At 40.1% G+C, this 17162-nt stretch overlaps 1 protein-coding gene across 1 annotated transcript in view; it reads right to left on the bottom strand.

Moving 5' to 3' along the window:
• The window catches only part of znf385b (zinc finger protein 385B), a 115093-nt gene extending 99398 nt beyond the window's left edge, over positions 1 to 15695 (bottom strand). The window contains exon 1 of the mRNA XM_061235688.1: positions 15608 to 15695. The gene's annotated coding sequence lies outside the window, so the exon portion shown is untranslated. The remainder of the gene's footprint in view (positions 1 to 15607) is intronic.
• Positions 15696 to 17162: the final 1467 nt, after the last annotated feature.

A 17162-nucleotide genomic window follows, 5' to 3' on the forward strand; every position in this document is an offset into this window, starting at 1 on the left:
AATTAATGACAAAAAAGTTGAATTAAACTAAAGTTAGGCAAAATAAATATAATACATAACCATGGGGTGTGTAAGTATTGTGTCATGTGTGAATGAATACACAGTGTGGCAGTATAAGAGTAGGTCCAAACAAAGAGTGAAAGCCAGAGAGACTGGGCATGGCAAACAGAGCAGCCATTTTATACACTGCCAGCCACACCCACAGGTGTAGCTCATTAAGGTTAAACCCTGATAAACCCTTCTGGTTTCCAATTACCTGCAGAAAGGCCGAAGCAAAGGCAACAGGCAAACAGAAGGGTGGGGCGTCACACAACTTAGCTACTTGGCACCAGGCTGCCCCCATATATGGCCACCCCTGATGTAGAATGTGTGTGTACATTTAGGACAGGGTGGCATATTTAGTGCAGAGGGAGTACAGGTGAGTGTGGGAGCTCAAGGGGCTCGATAAAGAACACAGAGCTGCAGAAACATTGAAAATAACATCAATTAGGCGCAATGCGGTCAGACACGGTTTGCCATACACTCAAGTTTATTTAGACATCTTTACATACAAGTTGGCTATGACCTTTTCTTCAGTGACCAAGACTTAGCTTTGTGTTGCTGCGGTGTTTGTTTGGACATCCGGGGAATACAACCTTGAAGTATGCAGAAAATGGCCTGAGCCTGTAAATTGCTGTCAAGATGAAGACATGTGCAAGTAATGGCAGTAAATCCTTTATAGGCACTGATATTACGGTGACAACCAGAAACATGACGTCTCAATGCTGCATTCATTATATGCGAGGCGGTGAAGCCAAATGAGACAGAGGGGGCACCAAGAATGAATGACAAAGCTCAGCTGTCTCATGTTTCTCTCTGTGTGCATTCCTTCCGGGCAGAGTGAGGTGCCATTTTCACACCTCCATGCCAGTGCTGGAAGCACAATATGCAGTGCACTAATGTCTCCAAAACGATCGTCCAGCCAAACCATTGCTCGGCATTTTATTAAAGATTGAGATTCTACTCTAGTTATTGAGATTCTAGTTATCAGCATTTTTTTTTTTTACTTCAGCATATTTTCATTCCCCTTGAGTACTGGTGAATTCTGAGGTGAATAACACATATTTTCTGGCTCAAGATTTATATATATTTTTTCCCTTTACTGGAGGACAGTTTTTGCTGTGTATGCAAATCAACACTGACAAGTTGAGTTTCTCTGCACAACACGCAACATCACTTTCATTTCGTATTGAGTGAATGTCATGTGTGATCCACTGAAAGTAAGAAAAATACCGTCGTTTCACTTCTAATTCAGGAAACAGCCACTCAGCAAGTCAGACACGAGGATGACTGAGGAACAGACCATTTTAAAGGCCTTCGCCAGCTGTGGCTTGTCCAAATACCCTCAAGAGCCTGTAAGAACTGTGTGCTTTGTGTATTTTATCATTTTCATAAATATAATGAGTAAAAACCGAGGAGGTGTCCTGAAGTAGACAAAATACATTCACAGAGCACTGTCACGTTTCAGGTCTGTCTCGCCATGTTTTATGTTGATTTATGTTTATTTATGTTGTCTTAGTCACGTAGTGTCTTATCATGTATTATGTTGTCTAGGTTCGTCATGTTGTTTAGTTATGTTTCGTTACGATTTATTTTCTTGTCATGTTTAGTTATGTCTCGTTACGATTTATTTTCTTGTCATGTCTAGTTATGTTTTCGTACGATTTTATTACCTGGTTATGTTGAGTGATTATCGTCTTAGTTTCGCTTTGTGTTATGTTTTGATGCATGTTTATTGTTACGTTAACTGGTCGTTGTTATGCATACACTTTTACATGTTTTTCCGCAAACCTTGCGTTCCGCCTTTTCTCTCTCTCTCTCTCTCTCTCTCTCTCGTTCTGTCATTCACTCCAAGTGTTTCCATTTGTCTATTTACTAAAACTACTAACGCTAGATCAGGATTGGGTAGAGACTAACAAACTAATCATGTGTAACCTTACGTTTCTCGTGCATGTCATTTACTAATTTACTAATGCTAGGGCAGGATAGGTTTATTACTAACGATTACTAATCTCCTTGTTAAACTTGTCATCCATCGCACCTGTTTTCCATTTCCTTGCTACGCTCTAACTAATTGTCTACACCTGTCTACACCTGCATTTATAGCCCAGTCGCGCAACTGTTCACTGCGAAATTGTCTGCCTCTGTTTTCCACGCAACTCTTGACCATTTACTGTTTTGATTACACGTTACGATCCAAGCCCGTTACCGACTATTGATTATTGATTTCTGTTTTGTGACCATCGTTTGTTTTTTGACTACGTCCCCGCCTACCGTTTTTGTACTTTTGCCCCGCTGATTGTTTCATGGTTTCGACTCCCGCTTCGCCCACGACTACGCCTCTGCCTGCCGTCCGCCTGTTCATCTGCCCCGCTGACAGCTCTCCTGCTACCGGACCTCCCTGCACGCCTACCGACTACGAGATTGCCTCTTCCCTCGGCACCGTGCTTTTTGTTTGTTTTGTATTTGTTTGGCTGGATCTTCGTGTATGGACTTTGCTTGTGTTGACTACGCTCCTGGGACTCGTCCCGAATAAAGCCCTAACGGGACTTTATTTTACTATTGTTTCTGAGTCGTGCATTTTGGGTCCAACCCCCACGCACCCGTCTCAAGCACTTTATTATTTATTACGCCTTATTAATGCGATTATCTAATTAGCCAATTGTGTGGCAGCAGTGCAATGCTAATGTAAAATGAAAAATGAGTTGTGAAAATTAAACGTTTTATTGTGTTCTCTATATCCTAAGCTAAGCTACGTGTAGCTAGAACACCCCCATTCTTAAAAATAAATAAATAAATTGTATCCGATTTTTTCCCCTTTTGGTAGCCAATTGGACCCCGTCTGATTCAATTATAGCTAGTATTAGATATACCGCCCACACCCCGTCCCTCGGCGGCCGGCAGGAGAGCGACCACCAAGTCGTGACCATGATTCCGATGCGCTCGAGGTGCCTGTTTGTGCAGCGATCTACTAACCCTGCCAAGTCCCTCCCTCTGGAGCAGCGAGCCAATTATTGCTGCTCCACATGAGCCGGCCAAACTTGGCTTTTTGGCAGGGCCAAGAATCAAACCCCAGTCCCCGGTGTGCAACTGCAGCAAACTGCAACCGCAAGTTTGCTGCGTCTTAGCCGTGGCTCCTACCCCCATTCTTTTAAACTACGTAGCTATATCTAATTACAAGGATACGCTAATGTAAACATTCCTGGTTAAATCTATGGGGAACGGTTCCACAACCCATCAAAATCAATTCAGCACTGATGCACTTGGGAGTGCAAATAAATGTATTCATGTAAATAATGATTCTTCTTGTCAAATAAGCTGCTGCTCTAACTGCATTGTTGAAAGGAATGATCTGTAGTTGTTGACTGTAGAATGGCAGCAGCGATTTTCAGCAGTCTTGTGTCAATAACTTTCATTCCGATGAGATGGCTTCTGCCTTCAAACTGCTACTCCAATGGTTATCAAAGCCACGGTTGATCTTTTTCCATTCCTTCAAACAAAATTGAAAAAAAGCAGGGTGTCGGAGGCTGATGGTGTCCCGGAAGCAATTATGAGCCAATACCCAGAAGGCACCAGCCAAGCAAAATACCTCTATTTGTATGTTGCACTTACCATTTCTCCCTGGAAATTCCCATTATTCCCCATATGACTATGTAACTGCTTGGCTATTCCCAGGCTACCAAAAGATGCCAGTCTGAAGTGCCATGCAGTTTGACCTTAGTTTAATGACAAACCTGAGCCTGGGGAGCTGCTATTTCACTCAAGCTTTGTGTTATAAATATGACACAAAGCGCCATACTTAAATTACATACTGGCCTTTAATGCAGTAGGTGAAATGCTATCATTTCCTTCAGTGAAGTACCTTTTGAAAACACATTCCTGTTCGTCAATGTGCAGATAAACATCTCTCCTTCTGTAGTGACCCTGCCATGCTGTGTGTGTGTGTGTGTGTGTGTGTGTGTGTGTGTGTGTGTGTGTGTGTGTGTGTGCGTGCGCGCGCGTGCGTGCATATATGCAAGCGTGCCATCTGTCAGACATAATTCTGCTGATGTGATTGTATTATGAACTGTGTGCATATTGTTATATGAGACCAAAAATATGGGTTGAGTGTTGGGGGATTCATCCTGTTAGTATGCTGGGTACTAACAATGAAATTCCTGCTGTAGGACGAGGGTCACTTTGGCACCAAATCCTGACTGTGCCAGAGCTAACGATGGCCAGCATCATGTAGGTTGATGCATTACCATATATGGGGCGACATTAGCTCAGGTGGTAAGAGTCTGGCAGACAGAGGGTTGCCGGTTCAATCCCACCCTGGGCGTGTCAAAGAGTCCCTGAGCAAGACACCTAACCCCCAATTGCTCCTGACAAGCTGGTTGGTGCCTTGCATGGCAGCCAATCGCCGTTGGTGTGTGAGTGTGTGTGTGAATGGGTGAATGAGAAGCATCAATTGTACCACGCTTTGGATAAAGGCGCTATATAAATGCCAACCATTTACATTTACTATGGTTGTAGCAATGCACAGGATTGGGTAGTTTGAGTCAAGAAGGGCCACCCCAGCGTGAATTCACAACAGTGACTTGCAGATATGACTGCCGCATCTCAAACTGGTAGAAACCGACTAAATATAGAAAAATATTTAATGGTATTCTGAAAAATACATAACAAAAAACACGCCAAAAATAATCATGGAGTTAAGAGGGCTAAATGCATGCCAGACATATATTACTAAACCAAATGTCATTAATGGCTTGGGATTACCAGGAATTGGAGAAACTCACAGCACAGTGCTATGCAGGCCTCCAGATTTCCAGCCTCCAAGCCACATCGGGTTGTGAAAATCACAGAGGAGCATTAATGTACGATGAAGTACTCCACAAGTGCAGTGTCTCTGATGTGGATTTCAGGAAATTTGCATTCAGATGGGTCTTTTTTTCCATTTTCCATCTTGAGAAATAGACCCAGCATTCTCAGGCGAGGGAGCCACAGGGTGATTCAAGCCCTCTACTCTTTCCCCTACCCTACCTGCCAGCCCCCTCCTTGCCGCTGATTACTGGAACCAGCTGACCGTCTCAAAATTCTAGGTCCCTGGCAGTGGTCCCAAGTGTCCGCTGGGACAGAGAGGGCAAGGACCGATTTGCTTCTTTTCCCAGTCCATTCCTATCCTGAGCCTGAGCCCTGGGGCTACTCAGGCAGTGACAGAGATGTGGGTCTGCTCACTGACTACCTTCTGCTCTGTCCTCCCATACAAAAAATAAACCTGTGTATAAATGAAGGAATGTATACAGTAGGTGCTACATAACACGAGACCGGCCGTGCTTTTGTGCTACCCACATTAGCCAAGTGATACCATTCAGCATTTGCATGTAAAAAAATGTAATTACTCTATTTTCAGTGATTTGCAAAAATGTGGGTGCTCCAGGTCAAAAACCTTTTACAATTAATATCTAAGTGAACAGAAGCGAATCTGACTTCTAAATGGTACAAAGTTAAACATGACACATTTCTTCAAATTTTAAAGCAAGATTACATTTTTTAGTTTCAAAATAAAAAAAGGAAAAAGTCCCAGTGCAAAAGTTTCAGAACCCTGTCAGTTAGTACTTTGTAACTCCTCCTCAGGAAAATATTACAGCTTGTAAAGAGTTTTTCAATTCTCGCTTTTGGAACACCTCTATCTTGCATGCATGGCATGTTTGAGATCCCTCCACAGATTTTCAATAATATTCAAATCTGGGGCCCCTGCTGACCATTCCAAAACCTTAATCCGTCTTTCCTGGACGTATTTCATGGTTGATTTTGAGGTATGCTGTGGATCATTGTCTTGCTCGAATACCCAAACTCTCTTCAACTTCAATGTCTGGACTAACCTTTGAACATTAGCCTCTAGAATTGATTGATATTTGGTCGAATCTATTCTTCCGTCGACTCGCACAATATCTCCCAGCTGCCACACAAACCCAAAGAATAATGGATCAACCTCCATGCTTAACAGCGAGGTGTTCTTCTCTACATTTGTGCATTCTTTCTCCCAACCAATCTTTTCTAACCAATCGACCTTGTGAATTTACACTAAACAGTCAGCAGGTAGAGCTCTTTAACACCAATAAAAAGAGTCCATGCACAATACAATATGATCAACACAGAAATAGGATACGATGGTTCTACAAATTCAGGCTATTTCAAGTGACATATGCTGTCATTTGAAATGTTTTCTCGCTGTAACGACGACAACCTCCAATTTTCAATAAATTAAAAGAAAAGGAGGACCGCTTTTTATTCACTACAAATTTAACTGCTCTGCAACAGTCGACTGTTCCCTTGCTAACCAGGCATATGCACAGTCTGTGTGGACTCGCATGCTCTTTTCGAGTAAACTGAGTGTCTCTCTTGTTCGATTCCAGTTACTAAAGCCAGAGTTAGTAAACGAGGAGTCGTCGACTCAAGTAGCAGCAGATTGCCACCTCTTTGCCCAGCAACAGTGTAAACAGAACACTTTCAGCCTTTTCACGCAGAATGTTAACCACGGGAATTCACTGAACCATTTAGGGTCGATGTAACAAGCTTGTGGAGTTTTCTTGTAACACAGTGTGCGGGTTTACCCATAATCAAAGTGGGGGATGGTACTTTGGGGCTCATTTACTTGCGTAGCCAATTCATTGATCTGTTCTGCCGATTCAGATGTGTCGTCCTTATTAAGATTAATATCGAGATAATATCGTTAATATCGAGATATCGTCATTAAAAAAAGAAATGCTCTTGTTTTGTTTTCTTCAAGGATGGAGGAGACATCTCTCATATTTTTCTCATAATTTGACAGCACTTTGCTCTCCAATCCACATATCACTTTTATAATATTTCCTCTGATTCACATTGCTCTGCTAAATGTCACCAACAAATTAGCCTATAGAAAGAACCAGTGCTTTTATAGTGCTTTTAATGACATTGTATTTATGTGGCTTTGAATTTCTCCTCCTGTTGATAATAAATGCTTTACTCTGAAGAAAATGGCACTGTGTATTTTTACCCCACAAAAGTTTGGATGGTTAGTTTGATAAGGTTAACACTATTCTAGGCATGGCATGCAAGGTAACAAACCTAACACTAGCTACCTATCAAATTGCTAACTTGGCTATTGATAGCTAGTTAGTTAGTAATGTAAGCAGCAAAACCCATCAATTTAGCTAGCTGCCAAAATCTATCATGAGAAAATATTAGCTTGTGTATTTGTAAAAACAACTGCATGTAGACTACATAGTAAATGAGGAGTAGTGTTAATTATGTTTATTATTAAGGTATTCCATTATAAATATAAAAACCATAAACACTGTTAATTATCAGTGCTATATCTGATCTGCTGATCTGTCCGTGGAATCATGTTGAGTCCACACTCAACTTTCATGACAACAGCTTGATGATATAGCAACAGTAACTAAGCAGGGAACCCTCCACGGTTTGTCACGTCTGTTGGTCTCTGGCCAGTTACATTGCTTTGTTTTTGTGTTTAGCGATTGTGTTGAACTTGCAGTTATCTTAATATGAGTAGCAATATGCTTTATTTCAGGACTATTCGATTTCAGAGTTTGGAAGAAATTATTTGGGCTATGATAGCTTTAGCTAACTTTTTGCTAGGTGGTGCTATAGCACCAGTAGCACCAGCCATTCTAGCACCGTTGGTGGCAGCCATACATACCCAAGCCACAACACCTCGTTTCAATGAAGAGGTGGTCTTTCCACCACTTTCTATGTCCACCACTTTAATACAGGTTAATACTTATCTCATCTGTCCATAATAGTTTGTTGCAGAACTCTACAGTTTTTTGTGTAATTTTGCAAACTCTAACATAAAACTTACATCCTGGAGGGGGTTCATGATCATGATCTGTTTTCCAGTTGAAAAACGTTTTTTCTTCACAATTGAAAGTATTATTTGGTCATCCACTACCATGGTCTTCTGTGGTCTACCAGGCTGTTTGCCATTGCTGTTTTGGCTATATCTCTGATCAATTTATTCGGATATACTGCCAGTGACACTTCTTTGGTCCTCATGTTCACAGACAATAACAACAGACTGCAAAAGCAAATGCCAGACTGAGAAACAACCAAAACATTTTGTTAGCTTTCTTCTGCATGAACTAATGATGCAAAAGCACACAGCTGGCCAAGAAACAGCTGAGCAGGAAATTGACTATTTATAAAAAGGGCTGCAATTCCTTTGATAGTTTGTCCTGTAATCTCATATTCACAGTTTCATTTGTAATCCAATGTGCTGGAGTACAGATCCAAAAACAAAAATTGCGTCATTGTCAAAATACTAACACTGTAGGTGCGCTGTCTTGGTCTGACATCGGCACACTGACAGTTCAAGGCTGTATTAGTAAACATGACAATGCTGACAGAAAAGTGACTTTTTGGCTGTTGTAGCAAAGACCACTGCACAAAAAACACAGTGGTGGTCAAAAGCTGTTTCTGCAGCTGCTGCTCCATTGCCAATTTGGTTTACACAGTACTATCTTCCCCTTTTTCTCCATTGTGTTTCCGATGTCACACTCACAGATGGCAAAGAAAAAATATGTCAATTTTTTGTCTGAGAGAGGCCAAGAAAAATAAATCTGTTTGAACACCACTGCAGTGCAGTATACTACTTCGGTTACATTTGTCTAAACTGCAGGTCTTAGCAAAATTAACTTTACACAGTTTACTCTCCTCGATTTCCAAGATAAAACAGTTTGAATTATCACACTTTTTCTTATAATTATTATGTTATTAGCAGGTTATTAGGTCACACTTTAGTGTTTCTCTTTATATCGCATATGCCTTCATAAACATGATGTAATCCCTTCATAAATCATACATGAATAAATGCCATGCTTCATAAAGTAGTTACACAACACTTTAAGCAATATGTTTTGCCAAACATTACATATGCTATGTCATCCACCAGAATCCTGTGATGTCCCTGAACCTGTACCACTAATGCTTAGAAAATACTTTCCACCCTAATACTATATAATAATAATAACTGTTATAACTGTGATATAACTGTTAACTCTCTAATAGTTTTGATGGAATCATCACTCATTGTCATCAAAGTAAGGAATCTATCTACGACTCCAAGACAGGAGTACTCCAGAGTTTAGGTCAAGGGGTTACGTAAGATTGGTTAAATTAATTATTTGATTTATTTTACATTGTTAAGTGAATTTTTAACAATGATAAACTTTTTCACCTCCTTGGAAAAAGCCACACATGGGAAAAAGCTTAGCTTTAATCATAACCAAGTTATTCAATATTAATTATGGCCTAGTGCCAAAAGAGGTGGTAGTGGCAGTTCAAGTGTTAAATGAAATTGGAGAGAGGCACTCCATAGATGTACTCAGTTACATTCTCCCTGAATGGGATTGTTCAGAGTTTGCACCAATTCAATTTGTAACCGTGTTTTGTTAATTCACTGACAGGCATAACAGCACTCATTTCCTTTTTTTCCCCATCAGGCGCATCCAACCAATAATTTGACTTATAATCTTGAAGATGGATAGCTGGATCTAAACCAAAGGGTCCTACCGGTGATTAGCCATACTATTTTATGCTTGTGTACCAGATTCTGTAGACAAAGTGTAATGCCATCGTCTGTGTCCCCGACTCTTCACAGGCAATTAATCCTGTCCTCCCAAAAAAGACAAAAATTACAGGTGCAGGCAGATGAACCCTTACTGCCTCATCAGCCCATAGATCACTTTCACAAAACAGCACGAGCTCCATAAATCACAGAAGACAGAATGAGTCTAATTAAAGCTCACCTATGCAGACAAGGAACTGCTACAGGAAAATAACTCTTTCTACATGCGTTGTAAAAATGTGCAGGACCAGCCCATACAAATTTATTTTGAAGGTCAAAAGCATTACAATTTAAAGACATCAGACAATTTTAAAATAGTAGACCAGCTGGGTTGAATTATATGCCAATACGCAGCACCCTAACAGGAAGAAAGAGGACAGTGCTGTCAGCTACCCTTTAACTGCCGTTGTCATTATCATCAAATGAAAGCCAATAGCAAGTCATTTTGTTGGGCAGAATAATTATATTTTCCTCTTTCTGGAGACTTTGCAGTAATTAAAAAACAATGTTTAGTTAAAGGTATTTGGCAGCATGTCATTTCATTAAAAATGTGTCATGTGACATGGCATTCCTTAAAAATCCTTATAATGACTCATTAAAAAGCCATTAATAGGTAGTTCGTATTTTACCAGAGATCTAATTAATTTACAGTTTTATAGTCATTAAAATTCCATCCTTCATAGGTCTAACATTCTAGCTTGCCTGCAGTCACACCTTGGGAAAGAACAGCTGCCAGTATAATATTCAAACATCATTCTAAAAATGGCTGGGTTATTCAGTCTGAGAAAAGAGTCTCCTTGGCCTCATGATAGTTAATGCATGTTAATGTCTTCTGGAGTCTTCTGTAAAACACATTAACTTGTACATCATGTTACCTCCCAGCTTTCCACTACATGTACAGTGCATTTCCTTGTATTTCCATTTACACATATGCCTAACATAAATTTGACACAATCAGGGAGGACTGATGACACTGTCTGTTGCCTAGGGTAACACCATTTCATTTCTGACAGAAAATACCATTTTGAAAATGCATTAATGAAATGCAGATTGCTAACCAGCAGGGAGGGTTGGAAGGGGGCAGGGTAGTTATACTCTCACAGGAACCTCAACACCACAAGCCTTCTGAAAGTGTGCTTTTCAGATAACACTTCCTCAAACACGGTTTCTGCATGAAATTTGCCCACCTTTACCAGGAAACGCACTCCAGTTTTGTATTCCAATATCTGCAAATAAGCCTATTTTTCTGTATTAGGGTGGATGTTGTTGATTGCTAATTAATGGGGTGAGCACTAGCTCTGTTCTGGTTTATCAAGGCTGTCACTTTCTATAGAGCATTGGGGGGACATAGGGAGATTTCTTTAATGTTTTTTATGAGGTGTTAGCAAATAGCTCACATTGTGTGCTACGTGGCAAAGGAAAACAATGGACTTCACATGCAACAGCACTGTAGTGATTTATTAGAAGTGAACAAGATGGCAATATGTAAGATTCTCGTTTTTGTGACCTCCCGAATATGTAAAATGCATTTCCTGTGTGAATTGAATTTTAGCGGGAACTTTGGCATCTTCCTTGTTACTTAAGTAGTTAAGGATCCCAACCACAGACTATAGACCAACTAGTTGAAGTTCATATTTCACCGCCAAACCTAGCTAAGTTAACTATATCATTCTGCATCAAGACATACAAAAAATTACACTTGACATCGACAACAACATCCGTTTCCCAGCAGAAAAGAAGAGAATATGCAACCGCTTTCAAAGAAAGTATCAAACATAATTTCATATTGCTATGGTATACCGTAAGACCCTTCCAAACCTCCAGTTTAGCTGTTGTTTGTTTGCTAAAGGCGTGGAAAAGCGACAAGCCTGAGCCAATGTGGTGAAGAAGTAGGGTTGGAAACCCAAAAAACATTGCATAGCCTATGCAGCACTCATTTCAACACAGGTATTTCCACAGTGGCGTGGAAATGTCATACATAATCATATTTTTAAATGCAAGACACTGGTCAGGCCCATGGGATTTAATTAACACTGAAAGTCAAGAACACATGATGAACAGTTGGTGGTGATGACAGCCTGTTTTGTGATGCGCCAGTACCAGTGCTTCTTGATTATGAAGATATACTTTACCGCATTTTGTTACTTCTCAATAGACAGTACTTGGATAAACTGAAAAACCGACATCACATTTATTTGTATTAAAAAAATAAAAAATAAAATGTGTTAATCGTGTGATAACGCCTAATTTGTTTATCAACCACATTAACAAAAAATATTGTGAATTGTACAGTATTGTGTGAAATGTAGGTATTGTCCAAATATTGTAGGAAAAAAATGTGCTATGATTCTTTGGGCATTTTGCCCATGACAGCACACAAATAACAAATTCTACTTTGTGACACTATTTGTATCTTCATAAGTCATCCTCTTAGATGATAAGGCAAGGCTTTGGGAAAATGTAAGTCCTTGGCACCCTATCTAGCAATAGCAAAGTATTCTTGTGGCGGGTAAAAAAAACTCATCCTCTCATTGATATTAAAGAAATATTGGAATGTGAAACTTGCTGAAAGAATTTGGCAATACATCATATGGCCTAGAGCTATGAAATCTGCTATTGCCTAGGCCTAGCAGGTGCATAGAAGGCACAAGGCTTCCACTGTGCGTCAACTGTAAGCCAATGTACACGCACACCAGTAATGAGCATGTTTACTTTCGTGCTTGCTTAACAAATCCACCACTTGTCTGTTATTCCTCCCACCAATAAAAGGCATCATTGTCTGCCATGGTTCCAATAAATCGGTGTCCATGGGACAATAATGTCCCTTATTTCCATCTGCCAAAAGCGTTGGCCCGTAGCCAGATGTGCCACCATATGCTGTTCAAATTGGCCCTCACTGCAATGAAACCTGGGCCCAGAGGTCCATACCAAATGCTAAATCTGTATGTACTGTACAAAAATCAAAATCAAAAATCCTCAAATAAAAGCAAGCAGCATCACTGCCATTAAGCCTGTCATTACTTGCAGACATTAAATGGAAGTATAGCAGGGGATAATTCTTTTGAATTTTATGCTGGATCAATAACAGAAGAGGACTTGATTACTGCTCCTAAAATGGCATGCTCCCTGAGTGTGCATTCACATAGTATTTTGGAAAAATAAAGGACAATCATTAGAAATGCATACAATGTTGAATTCTGAAACCAATCTTTTAATCAGCCTGTATACATTTGGCTTCGCTTTACGATACAGACTTTATTGAGACTGGGAGGATTTCTCACCCAAGCTCTTGCGCAGCTTTTGTAACTCACAAGCATGTACATGTAACGGTGGGATTTGTCCACAATATTTGTTGGACGAACGTGTTACCAGTCAGCTAATGAAGAAATCGCCCCTAGCCAAGGGCACCGATGTTCTTTTGAATTTGAGGGTTACGTCATCAGGGAGCATTCGCTTGCCTGCATCTCACTGTGCTTACTAGCGAACAAGCCGAGCTAACCCTGCCACACACACACATGTATTCCATTTAACAAAGCCTTCAAGTAAAAATCCACTGGCTAATATGATGTAAATAGAACTGATGTGATGTATGAACCTGAATTTTACCACAGCAGAAATATCCTGGGAAAACCTCATTGATGCTGGAAGTGATGTTGGTTGCCCATAGGGGGCAATCTTCCCTCAGGACAAATTACCCTGAGTGCAGTCATGGGGTCACCATGCTGTAGGAGACGCTGTTTCAGATGAGACGTTCGGATGATTCCATGGTTTCCAGCTAAATTCCCAACCTGCTACCGCATCATCCCCTGATTTAACTGGCTAAATTGGCCCTCCCTCTCTATCTTAGCTGATGTGTGATGATTCTAAAACGGCTGCCATGTATCACCCAGGTTGGTGGTGGTTAAGGCAAGTTTCATTACATTATTACATTATTGGCATTTGGCAGATGGCAGATGCTCTTATCCAGAGGGACGTACAGTTGATTAGACTAAGCAGGAGCTGTGCGGATCTTATTGTGGCTACACCGGGATTAGAACCACAGACCTTGCGTGTCCCAGTCATTTACCTTAACCACTATGCTACATGCCGCCCCTGTAGCTACAGTTTCCCCCTCATCACTGTAAAGTGCTTTGAAAAGTGTTATACAAGTGCAAGGAATTATTATAATAATATCTGCATAAACATTTTAGTCATTTAGCAGATGCTGTTAATCCAAAGCGATTTACAAGTTCTTCTACAGGTTAAAGCATCAAATCCATAAATAGCAAAACACGAATGAAGAGCAGTTCTAAGCAACAACAACAACAACAACAACAACAAAAAATTCTAATATAGGGTGTACAAGAGGGATAATGGGGGGGGGGGGTAAAGTGTGTTTTCGTGTTTTCAGACTGCGTCGAAATATGGGGAGGGATTCTGCTGTTCTGGTAGGCAAATCATTCCACCACTGAGGAACCAGAACAGAGAACCGCAGCTCGACTGCCTGGTACACACATCCCATCACTGTTTCAAAGTGACCTGAGTCATGTCGACAAGGAAGTTATGATAAATTAATCTGCAGGGGGGGAAATCCCTATTCATACAGAGAATACCATGTGAAATAGACCATGAACTTTATAAGTTTGATCATTATAAAATCTTCATATTAAGAATGTTTCTGATTCTAGCTCAATCCATCCACATGTCATTTCAACGGAGAGGCTAAATTCCAGAATTCAAAGTTAATTAAAGCAACACCATATATGTGCTTTTCAAGAAAACAATTTCATATAAACAAACTCAAAGTTTATAGGTTTCAAATGGGGCCACGTTTTGCCAAAGCAGCAGTAACAGTAAACAAGAACTGAAGTCAATAATTTTCTAACGACACAATTTTGGCTTTTCTAAATAAAAGAAAACATAACTCAAAGATACGATCACATTGCATGAATGTATGAAAGGGGAGCAGAAAAGCTTTTAATATTCGGTCCATTTATGTTGATAAATATCTGGACACTGTAGCCAGATATTGAATGACAGTATAGGCTACCTCCCAAAGAACAAAAAAAAATATATAACGCATGTCATTTAGCCATCTGATGCCGATAATTTAATGTTTAGGCTAAATAAAAATAGCAATACTAATGACTGCTTAATGCGAAAGAATGATAAATTTAACCGAAAACAGGCTAGCGACGTGAGTGTATTGTGGACCGTGAATAGCCTCCACAACATGTATGTGTTAAAAGTAAAATATTCTCTTTTAGGTTTAAAAATTGCTAACAATATTATGATTAGGCTAGGCTACTGGATCCTGCAGGCATTCCAGAACGAGTAGCCTACGTCATTCTTTAAACACATCTTCATCCCTATATCCAAAAACAATCTGACACCAGTGCACGTGTAGTCTATATCGGACGGAACATATCGGAATATAGGCTAGGTTTCACTTCACTGAGATATTTCACGTCAAATAGGCTACTCAACACACTTCTATGCAGTCCGATTTACTGAATGAAAGCGGCAATGAAACTTGGGAGAAACCATGCTACTCTAAATAAATGAACAAACAAACTGTAGGCTGCGTTATGGATCCACGCGGATAGTCAATAATTTTGGTCAAAACAATAGCTACTATACTCTTTCTTTTTGTAAAACTTTTTAAATAAACGGCCATCCAAAAATAAAACGGACTTTTGCTATAACCATTAACAAAATAGGCTAATGAACACGGACATATGCTTCTATTCTTTTTCGAAATTGAAATTACAAATAAACCGGCCATTTGTGAACAACAGCTCGTGAACAGATCATACAGCAATAGCCAGAATGCATCAACCACTGTGCAAAGCTGTTACAGGGCTGCTTTCTCACACGATGTCAATATTCTAAAACACTATTATATGACTGTCAGAAGTCCGTTTCGTTGCTTTAACCATTTGTTCATTCTAAGCATAAATTGTATGGTCTTACCTCCAGGTGATATTCGCTAAACGGGATGCTAAGAAGTTTAAACTGAGTTTGTTCCTGAAGTAGCAGGTCTGCAAGTCTTCCGTCTCGCGCTCCTACCGTTTGACACAGACACTGACGCGCTACATTCTGCTAAGCAGGGAATCTATTCACGCATGCTCATCTCGAGGCCTTGAGGGGCAGCACTACCTGAGCAGACGAATGTCCTACTTTCTCTTCCGTCACCCATAACCTAACTCCGTCATGCGAATTCATATCAGTGAGCATGAGGAATGAGGAGCCTCGTTTTATTTCACTTATTTAAGAAAAGATAACAACACGTTTAAGTAAGATTGTTATTTTAATCAAAGCCAAAATATTTTGCTACCTAGAAAAGTACTTTCACGCCATGATTGACTGAGATTGTAGCAGAATTATTTAGGTTATTCAATGACAGCTACCACAAAAGAGGTGAAGCAATAACATTAGTATTTAGATGCTTGAGAAAATAACTTCTAGTTTTACCACATATGCTAATACAATATAATTTAACTGTAAAGTAAAATAGAATTTTAAAAACGGAAGGGAAATAGTTTATTAAAGGATAACACCAACATTTTGAGAAATATATATTTTTTCCAACTTACCCAGACTTCCACGAGATGTTCGATTAAATTTTAATTTTGTGCATTCACTGGCTCAATTTCCATGTTAGCAAAATGAGAGATGTTGTTTCGGATCTTCAGAAGGAGCGTGGATCACTGAGCTCAATCAGCAGAAGACGGAAGAGTATACATGTGTTCAGCGCTTATCATTCCAACCTAACCTAAGAAGTTTCTAACTTCTCAGAAAACAATGTCTCTTGCTGAAATAAGGCAGCTTCAGAGTTGCTGTAAGGTGTATTTCTTCACTTTGAAGGAAATAGGCTACTGACTCCGATAAGCCTCCATGTTGGTCTATGGAAAACGGCCCTCAGTTGAAGGAAAACATCACTCAATCTATGGAAATAGTCCCTCGACCTCAGATGTACTTTGTTAGCTGTAACATCTTTACATTTCAGAGACATTCCCTTGAGCGTGACCTGGGACCAGAAGTAACCAACAATTTGAAGTCATGTTACATTCAGTAAACATGGACAATCCTGACAGATGTATTCTTTTGTTGAGTAGGCTATGATAATGTTGCACTTTTTGCCAACACAAAATTGTGTTTTTTTGGGTTGAGACATTTAAGCCCCCTGATGAAAAAAACAGCTCAATCTTTTGAAACAGCTGGTAGCTGGTTGACCAGTTCATCATGGTCGTCATCATGAGGGAAATGTGTATTTTCCTGCTTTCATCAGCAGAGCATGAATGCTCCTATTCCATCTAGTTATTGTAAAGCCAGCTGGCCTTCAGAAACTATCCATCCATCCATCCATTATCTGAACCCGCTTATCCTGATCAGGGTCGCAGGGGGGCTGGAGCCTATCCCAGCATACATTGGGCGAAAGGCAGGAATACACCCTGGACAGGTCGCCAGTCCATCACAGGGCACACGCACCATTCACTCACACACTCATGCCTACGGGCAATTTAGA

The sequence above is a fragment of the Conger conger genome, chromosome 3 (assembly GCF_963514075.1).
Source record: "Conger conger chromosome 3, fConCon1.1, whole genome shotgun sequence".
In the NCBI taxonomy this organism is placed as follows: Eukaryota; Metazoa; Chordata; class Actinopteri; order Anguilliformes; family Congridae; genus Conger; species Conger conger.